We start from the raw sequence: 6,000 nt of genomic DNA, 5'->3' as shown, positions 1-6,000 counted from the left end.
CAATGCGACACTCTGACCCACTAATGAACAAATAAGCAAAACCTCAACCACCTCCTAGTCCAGAAACCATTCACATTGAATCAACCATTTCCCCCCTTTAACCTCCCCATCCCACTCTGAGGTCTGGTGTCAAGGCCAGCTGTTGCAAATCAGTGGTGGGTGGATCCAGTGTCTTCCAGGGATGGTCCGGCAGCGTCTCTCCTTTCCCTTCCGGGGGCAAGCAGTAGCACAGCAAAGCAGGGTGATGGTAACAAAAGCTTTGTCTGCTTTGCAATTGACCTGGCTACCGCTCCTCTCCTGATCAGCACTGGAACTTTCTGATTCAGCTTCTGCTTTTACCCCAGCTGCCACATTAGGTGCTGCCTGCAGACATCCAGCAACATCTAGAGGGCTGTCTGCAACCCCTACCCCTACCCCTTCCTCTACTATGTTGCCTCATGTGACGGTCATGTTACAGTAGCTTTTCTGCCACTGATTTAAATGCCAGGACAGCACAATTGCTCTTTCGATTAAAGATATACTAGAAAATATGTCGGCATCCTACAGTATGTCCTCATTTTAAAGTACACTTTTGTGAGTGACATGGCGGACTGCATCTTATTAATATAGTTCATATATTTATGCTCCGCCTTTTAGGGTATAAGATTCACAAGGCAACTTGCGAGAGCTGAGAAATAGATTAAACAGTAAACATGAAAGCATGGCAGTAAATCGGCAACTAACACAGCAGCGGCCAAAAAATGTGAAGCCAGTCTTAAGACTATAAATAAATAAAAAATCTGTGTCCTGCCACTATGTCATAATCAAAAGTTTGAGTACAGCCTTTTTATTGGGGTGGGAGGGATATGTGCACTGTGTAAAAGTGCCCAGATTTGGATGTTCAACATGTATATCTGCCTCATTGGTGGTATATCTACTTCAGGAGTCTCCATAACTCTCTTACCCAGCCACGCTTCATCTCCCTCACACACATGTTCCTCCTTTCTTTCTGTCCCTCAGCTCTGGGAGCTCCAATGCCCTCTCCGCTATCATAAAATTGTCGAGTTGGAAGGGACATTGAGGGTCATCTAGTCCAACCCCTAGCATTACAGAAATCTTTTGCCCAGTGTAGGGCTCGAACCCACAACTGAGATTAAGCGTCTCATGCTCTACCAACTGCCCACCAGGGAGTGGTGACAGAAGGCTCCCCTTCCTTCCTTCCTTCCTTCCTTCCTTCCTTCCTTCCTTCCTTCAGCAGCAAGGCATGCCTTACTTACTCTACAGGTGAGGTTCCAGAAAGCACCCACCTTCATTTCCTAGAATGCCTCTGGGGAAAGAAAGACGGTAGGTGACTGGAGACAGCTTTAAGGCACCCGACTGTCTCCCATTATAGATAAATAAATGAATGAATGGTGGGAGCAGGGCACCACATTGCAGAAGGTGGGTCTACTGCTTCATGTTTACAAGCACTTAGTAATATACTCTTTTATAATTTATTTATGGGAACATAATGGTAAGCCACGTCTAAAAGCATTAATAAATTCAAGCTATGATACATCCCCATATCTCTTAAACAAACTACCTTGACGAGAAAGACGAGAAAGTTGGGTTGGTTTAACTTTTTCTCCTCCCTTACAAACAAGTTGCTTTGTGAACATTTAGCGAATGAAAGGAGAAAAGAGTGGGAAACTTGGTGGTGGCTTTTTAAATCCATCACAGAAGTGAAATAAGGGTGATGCTTAAGATCATCCAGGAATATTTCCCACTAAGAAAGAGGCAGTGTACCATATCGATGAGCTCAGTTTCACTCAAAGAATCCATCGGATATCAGAGGGAGTTTTCTCAGTGAAGATTTTCAACATAATTTCAATGAATAAATCATTAAGTGGTACGTTCCTACCTCCTTGAAGTTTTTTTTTTAAAGGTCAACAGTCCTTAAAGAAAAATGCATGCACTACACAGAAGCGCGATTGCATTTGTGACTGCCAATCCCATCTGTTCAAATTTTATGGGTCAGTCCTTCTTTATCAAGGAAAACAAACGTGTTGCATTAAGAAGCACAGAATTTGAAGTGAACGCAGTGTGGCGGTTGTGATTCTTGCACATGTGTTAATTTTTTTCTCATTGCAATGTCAAGGTCGTATTTTCACATTTTAGAAAACAACACCTGACAGCCACATATTTCCCAACATGAATTTATTCACTTTGGGTTTCCTAGTTAAGCGGAGGCAATGCTTAATTGTCTTAAGTACTGAAAGTTCACTTAATTCCAGCTGCAGTGCAAGGGCAAGGGCAGCGTAATTAGGTCTGACAGAGAATCGGATGCACTTTTTACCTGTGGGAAGCCACCGGCACAGACCGTGTTTTAGCGCCTTGCCTGCCCCACTTCCTTTCACTTTTCTCAAGTGCCACTAAAGTCATCCAAGAGAAGAAGATGATCACCCAGCACTCTCCACTCAGAGGGAACCATGGCAAGCCGACCTTCTTCAGCATTTAGCAGTCTGCCTCCCAGTGACCCAGTTTACCTTAGTGCATTTTTGTGTCATTACTGTTGTGTTCAGTGTTGCAATAATAACATCAAGAAAGAAGAGTGTCTTTTTTTTATATAAAAAAAGGCTTGCCTATTCCTTTAATAAAATGTGTGCATGCACTCTGATAAAAGCTTTTCTGATCGGTGAAAAGCATCTTGAAGTCACTGTCAGTTTCTATTTTTAACTTTGTATGGTTCCTTCCTTCCCCATCCCACACCCCCCCCACCAAAAAAAAATCCAATATTGCTGCAACAGGTCAAGCTGTTTGCAGCACAGTGGCCTCTAGTGCTCCATGGAGGAAAGTGCAGGCAGTTTAAGGGGGAATTATTTTTCTCCTCAGGGTGTGAGAGCAATACACGGAACCTGATATTGGCTGCAAAAATACTAGCACCTGGAAACTTCACTATGTGATGATCTGTCTAGCTTCTGAAATTTCATTTCTCTTACAATTTCGTGCAAAACCTGATATCTTCCCCACTCCCTGATGGCTTAATTTAAGTCAGCCAAAAACCACATTGAAAAAAGTGGGTTCTGGGTCCTCATTCACAGGGAAAGGATAGTCAAATGAGAGTTGTAGAGCCCAGCAGATAATTTACAGGAAGTACAAGTCTATTTATTTTATTTTAGAATTCCATTTCATTCTTTATTGCAAAGATCTGCATCACATTCACCAATCCATCACTGGAAATATAATGGTCGCTAATGCAATGAAGGAAGAACCATAGAATTCGTTCTGGAGGGGAGATCTCCCAAACAATTGAGACAAGCAACATGAAGTAGGGAGAGGGCTTTGTGGTATGATGTGATTGCTATTTGTTTGGTTACAGCAATGAATATGCTTAGTAATTGCCTAGCACTCTTTCCTGTGGCTGAGAATAAATGTCGGACGTTTGTCTGCAAAAATAAACATTTTGGGGAGGAAAATGTCCATTATGAAGCCAGTCTTGTAAATAAGCCCATAAAATATTAGCCTGATTTTTTTCTCCTTTATTTTAAAAAAAAAACAAGAACTAGCTTTCTATGTTCTCGCAGAGATGGAAAAGATCTCTTCTGCAGCAGCCTGCTGCATATTTTTTTTTGTGTTGCATGCAGAAGAGGGGACTTCCCTCCCTCCCCTGGCACTGCTTGGTTCTGTGCTGAGGACAGAGTGCTCCTCCAGGAGTCCAGAAAGGCTCTGCACTGCTCAGACCTGACTATGATCGCTGAGCTGTCCTAACATCCTCCATAATGGGCCCACAGGTGGCTGTTTTAATGATGGGTAGGGTTGTTGGGTTTTTTAGGGGGTGGGATTCAATTCACTTTGCATGTAAAGGGACCCCCCCCCCCCAGTTTGCACTTTACAAAACAATATTCAAACTGGAAAAACAGCCATCCATTGAAATTCACACGTCTCTGAATTTTGCAATGCAGTTATCCATTCAAGTAATGGATACAAACATGCATATAGCAGGGTAAAGTGTGTACAGGCAACCCATTTACATGGGGGTTATGTTCCAAGGCACTGCACGTATATGTGAAATCGTGCATATTTGAAACACCACTGGAAAAGCCTGCAAACCCTCGAAACCTCTGGAAACACTTGAAAAACCCTGTTTAAAAAACCCCAGCAGCACTTACCAGACTCCAAACTCCACCACAATTGCTCTTTCCAAACCACTTCCCCCAAATTCCAACTCTACATAGGCCTCAATGGTCGGTGCAAGGGCTCATGGGATTGCACTTGCAAAGGCTCATGGGATTGTTAGGCACTGTTTTCGCACCTTTCATGGGCTCTTTTAGGGCCGTTTTTGCCATTTTTGTAGTCACTTCTGGTTCAATGTGATGTGCGTATGCATGGCCATGCACTTATTGAATGCCTGTAAATGCAGGCGGTGTTGCCTATTTAAAAAGGCATACGTTGGTGAAAATAACCTACAAAGTTGCATTGTATTAGGGAACACCGCGTGTGTGAGTCAAAATTGCATGCAAAAATGTGCATGTGATTAATTTTCATGAGGACTTTAAAAAAATCGAACTGATGTGCATATACAATGGTACCTCGGGTTACAGACGCTTCAGGTTACAGACTCCACTAACCCAGAAATAGTACCTCGGGGTAAGAACTTTGCTTCAGGATGAGAATAGAAATCGCGCAGCGGCAGCATGGCAGCGGCAGCAGGAGGCCCCATTAGCTAAAGTGGTACCTCAGGTTAAGAATAGCTTCAGGTTAAGAATGGACCTCCAGAACGAATTAAGTTCTTAACCTGAGGTACCATTGTATATGGAGAACTGTACTTCAGAGTGAAAAATTGAGGAACTGAGACAAACCAAAATTGACAGATTTGCACATCTCTTGATGGTGCTGCTTTTGAACAGGGTCCAAGGATTCCTTTGTGCCGATCAGCTATAGCATATATTGAATCTGTGTGTCTCCTGATATATCCTCCTCTCCTTAGATTGATGATGCTGTCCCTGCCCACATATTGGGACAGCGGAGGTTTGGAAGGCCTGAGGGGGAGCTGGAGGCTGACACATCCAAAATGGCCACTTAATTTTTCAAGGCGTACTCGTGTTTTGAAGCACAACAGTTTAAGAACCATTGATTAGCTTCCCCTTTGGCATGAAAAGCTGTGAAGAAGCAGCATGAGCAATGGGACCCTCTCCTCATAACTGTATAGCTCTTTCTGGCTCGGCTGTTAACTTCTGCAGTAGGGGAACGTTTACTGGGGGCAGAGGTTCTCCATGCAATGGAAGACCCTGGAAGATGTGGGTCCTTCATTGTACAGGGAGCTATGTAAAAAGAAAAAGAAAAGAGTTTCCCTGCTGCAGATAGGGACACAGGGAAACCAGAAGATGCTGTGTGATGGGGGGAGTGCTAAATGTGTGACACCCACCCTTTGCAGCTCTCCTTCACAGCCTTAACTCCTGAGGAGGACTATTGCCTTCTGTGTTGGTTGAGGGAAAGTGATGTGCAATCTGGGGATTTCACCATTTACTGTTTTTTTTGTGCTTTTTTTAAAGAACTTGGGTGACAAACACTGTGGTCATAGTCACAGTTACTTTAGATAACACTTCAAAAAGGAAGGGGGGAAACACATGGTAAGGTGAAGAAATGAGAGGGACAGCCAGTACTTGGAGATAAAGATCTATTAATATAAGAAGTGTGATGTTTTCAAGCTCTCTGTAAAAAGATCGCATGACTCAGGCTGCTGACTTGGGGTGCCTTGATGCAATACAAGGACAGTTACTGGAAACTGGACAAAATGACAGCATAATTTTTTTTAAGTGTCTAAATGGTCCTTCGCAGCATGCAAATATTGCATGTGTGCGTGCATGTATGTCTATAAAGGTTTGGCATGCTTTTCTATTTAAGCCGCTTACAAATTCTGAACAGTGTGAAATATAGCCCTTAAGATGGATCCATTCAAACAAAACAGTGGCATCAGTTGAATACCATCAGATGAATACCACCATTGAGTGTCAGTGCAAAATATAGGCAATGGTGGAGCCA

At 43.1% G+C, this 6,000-nt stretch overlaps 1 protein-coding gene across 22 annotated transcripts in view; it reads left to right on the top strand.

The window, feature by feature from the left end:
- The window catches only part of RIMS1 (regulating synaptic membrane exocytosis 1), a 233,230-nt gene that overhangs the window by 46,123 nt on the left and 181,107 nt on the right, over nucleotides 1–6,000 (top strand). The window lies entirely within an intron of this gene.

The sequence above is a fragment of the Podarcis muralis genome, chromosome 3 (genome assembly GCF_964188315.1).
Source record: "Podarcis muralis chromosome 3, rPodMur119.hap1.1, whole genome shotgun sequence".
Lineage (NCBI taxonomy): Eukaryota > Metazoa > Chordata > Lepidosauria > Squamata > Lacertidae > Podarcis > Podarcis muralis.
This window is presented reverse-complemented; position numbering and strand designations above follow the sequence as displayed.